Below are 4293 nucleotides of genomic sequence, written 5' to 3' on the forward strand. Positions count from 1 at the left end.
CTTGAGTTGTATGTCCTTACATTAGTTACATATATGCATATAGCATCAATAACTTACAAATAGGGAAAGCATCATAATTATTTGATCAAATATTCTAATTATTTGAAATATATAAATATTAAAAATCTGTATTTTTAATGCATTATATGATTTTATTTAAAAAATTATTTATTTTGTTATTCTATTTTAAAATATTAGATAGGAATTTACTATCCACTAATAAATCAAAGTGTTTAATAAGTTTTTAGTCCTGAATTTTTTTAAAATTTGATTTTTAATCCTTAAACAAAAGTTTGTTTGGTCAACATTTCTAAACTTTTTTGAAATTTGATTTTATTCCTAAATAAGAATTTGACTGGTCAAGGTCCCTCAATTATTTTTTAAGGTTTTTAATCCTTAAATTTTTTTAAAAATATTTTTTAGTCCTTAAAGTCTAAAATTTTAAAACTAAAATAATCGATTCAAACCTTTGTTTAAAAACTAAAACAAATTTTTTTAAAGTTTAGGATCTGTTAACCAATCAAACCAAAGCTTAGGAACTAAAATTTAATAAAAGAAAGTTGAAAAACTTTAATCAATCAAAATTTTATTTAAAAATTAAAAATTGAATTTCAAAAAATTTAACAACTAAAAACTTAATTAATCCTAAATCAAATATTGTCACAGGTATTTTGCATTTTGGAATGTTAACTTTCCATACAAGGTGAATGGGCATCAGAATGCGAATTGCAACTCATTTTCACTTGTCAAAAACAGCAAAGCCAAGACCATTATTTGAACTTGATTAGAGACGTGGGTTTTACATATTCAAGGGAGAGGCCGAGAGAATCAGTCAGGTTCATATCTTCTCCACTAACATTTTAATGACACGTGATCTTAATTATTAAAAATATTTAATTATTTTATAAAAAATATTATAAACTTGTGTTTAAAATTTATAGAAAAATGGGGTAAATTCACTTTCTCTCATTTTAAAATTTCAGTGGAGAAAATCCCTTCCTAAAAGGAGTCAATCTTGTGATTGGACTACAAAACATACCTAACTTACATAAGAGATCAACCAAAGACGATTAGACATCATTTATTTACACTCCTGTCACCATGTGCTTTAAAAGAAGATTGATTTAATGATTGAAAAGAGAAAACTTAAGAGTGAAGAGACAAGAGATCGAGAAGGAAGAATGAGAAAGAAATGATAGGTTTGAATTTCTCCCACAAACATTTCTAACAAAACTAAGAAACTAATATTTGTTCCATAACATTAATTGTGGCTGGCTATAGGATGTTAATATATTAATTACATCAGCATTTTTTTTGTCAAAGACCATGAGCTTGGTTGGTGTTCTCCTTCGAACATGATTTATTTCATACTCAAAATCAAAATTCAAACCCTTGATCACTTGGTTAAGGGACATCGATATTCAAAGCAAGGAGATTAATCTAAAAAAATTGGAATTGGTCTATTTTTAAAATTGGGAAATAAAAAATTACATTTTAAAATTGAGGGAGAAAAAAGATTTTTTTCGTATTTTGAAAAGGTTTGTTGGGAAAATCTCAAGTTTCATATCAGATAGAAATAGTGTCAAGTTAGAAGTATATAAGTGAGGAACTAACAACCCTTACCTTACAAGTCAGTTTTGTAAAATTGAGTTAGACTTAAATGCACATTTTAAAATGATATCGGAACATATCTTAGATCCATTAAACAAGTCACTCACCATATTATACATGCACCAAGCCCAAAATCCTTGGATATGAGGAGTATATTTAGAAAAACTCATCTCACCGTGATTGATTAAAGATACTGCCAACTTAGAAATATACAAGTGATAAACAATCTTTATCTTAAATATTAGATTATAAGATTAAGTTAGGTATAAAATCACATTCTAATAAAGTTAGTTAAAAATTATTTAATCCAAAAGAATTATAAAAGTAGGGTTTATGTAAAACAAAATATAATGCATTTCTAACAATATTACATAGTTTATACAATATGCATCCAATAAAAACTTTCATAAAACAAAGGCTATCTATTACTTTTAGTACGTTCTTTATGTTATGATATTTTTATTTTATTTTGGTACATTAAATTTTAAAAGTCACATTTTGATCTTTTTTTTTTACTAAAACATTAAATATGTTAATAGAAAAGTGTGATGTGTTTGTTAACGCTTATTAGGATAATAATTTAACATATTAATTGAAACAATGTCATTTTAATTGATTCCATGTTGATTCTCTATAAACAATTCCGTTTTGGTACTTAATTTAAGTTTTTTAAAAGGTTTTATTTTTGTCCATCAAGTTTGGAAAATGGTACATTTTTTGTACTAGCAATTACATATGAGCCAAGGTCTAGTGAATCTAATTGATGACATTCTATCAAAATTGTCAAAGATTTTGTCTTAGACACCTATATGATAACTTTAGGAAGCACTTCCCTATGCAAATATTGTGGAGATTTTGTCTTAGACACCTATATGATAACTTTAGGAAGCACTTCCCTATGCGAATATTGTGGAGGTTTTGGTCCTAAAAACTTCACATATGGTGTCAAAGAGTCTAGTGAATGTAATTGATGACATTCTATCAAAATTATCACAAAGATTTTGTCTTAGACACTTGCATAATAACTTTAGGAAGTACTTCCTCAAGTAAGTGTTGTGGAGGGATATCAAAGACATTATATATATAAACTTTACAACAGATAACAAGTGGTTTAGTGAGATAGTTATCAATTTTTTTAGTATCGTAGAAATGACATAGAAGAACATGGTAGAAAATGATGGCATAATAAGTTATTTTAAGAATTTCTATTTTCCTTTGTTTCGACAAACAATAGAGAAAATAATTTATGAATTTAGATGAAATCATCAAAGTGCTTCTAATTCTGACTACAACATTGTACCCGCCATCTCTTTTTCATACTTGAGATTCTTCATCCTAGTTAGCTCATCAAGTGACCTTTCTGCCTCCTTCTTCAATAAACCAATTTCACTCACCAGCTCATTTCTTTCCACTGTTCTAAATGTAGAAAGCAATATCAAGTCCGGAACTGACATCAGAACTTGACAATGTAATGTCAGAACCACTACATGTTCTATAATCAGCACTCAGTGCAGCTCCATTGGTGTTTGCTTTGGCAGACACATCCTGTGAAACATAGAAAGAGGAAGTTTAATAATTTTCACAGAAGGAAAGAAAGTAGATAACCTTTGCACTTACAAAGGACATGACTTTTGAGTTTATATATTGAGGAAATTTTCAATTATGAAACATGATTGTAAAATATAGAGATACCAATCCCTCCCTCCCCCTATCAATCTTCAAAGAAAGAATGCTCAGACAGAAAAGAAAAGTTATTTTCTATTTTGTAGACCAGGATACATAAACAAGCCAAAGTGATTCCAAGGCTCCTAGCCCCAATGAGTGAAACCTTACTTCAGAAGAATCAATTTTAGAGTTTGCGTCTATGTCTCCATTGCTTAAGTAGGTCCTGAAACTTCTATCATTGGGTTTTAGTTTGGCATCTTCACAATCCTCTTCCTCTCTGCAAATGTTATTTGACAACAAGAAACCCCATCATCAAAAAATTGTTTATTCTTGTACTATTTTTTTGATAATTTTTGGTAGTTTTTTTATTACTTGGATGCTTGATATAGTGTTATTTGTGTGGTTGAAACTATGACATCTTAATTTTTATATAGTTTCCTCTGGAGTAGATTTTGCAGTTTTATTTTGGATTGTTCGGTTATCACAGGCCTTGATATCTATTGATCCTGCACGTGCAAGGGATGATCCTGTCATAGTGAAAAATGTCCCTTACTATAAGGCTAAGAAGGCTCTAGAGATAGAGGTTATGAAGATTGATCCTCCACCAAGACCGCCAAATTGGGGTGTACGCATTCACTATCTTCATGTTACGCTTGCTAGTTATTCCTTTTTAGTTATTATGATAGTCCAGATTTGTCTATGCTTAAATAATGTGCACAATTTTCTTTCAATTTATAATGTGCTTTTGATGATTGCACTTGCTGAATTCTTTCTCTTCCACTGGCTATTATGGGCATATATAATCAGTTGTATGGACTTGATTGGCATGGTCGGTATAACTAAAAAAACTACAAACCTCTTTATGGCTTTTGCAGTGAATGGGTCAAACGTTGGTGACGAAACTGGGATAGTCTAACTTGGTTTAATTTTTTTTTAAGCTTCATGTGAACACTGTACAAGGATGACCCTTGTGAAGTGCATTCTGTGATTAGACCATGGCTCTTGTTGAGCAATGTT

Source organism: Glycine soja, chromosome 3 (genome assembly GCF_004193775.1).
Source record: "Glycine soja cultivar W05 chromosome 3, ASM419377v2, whole genome shotgun sequence".
Taxonomy (NCBI): Eukaryota; Viridiplantae; Streptophyta; class Magnoliopsida; order Fabales; family Fabaceae; genus Glycine; species Glycine soja.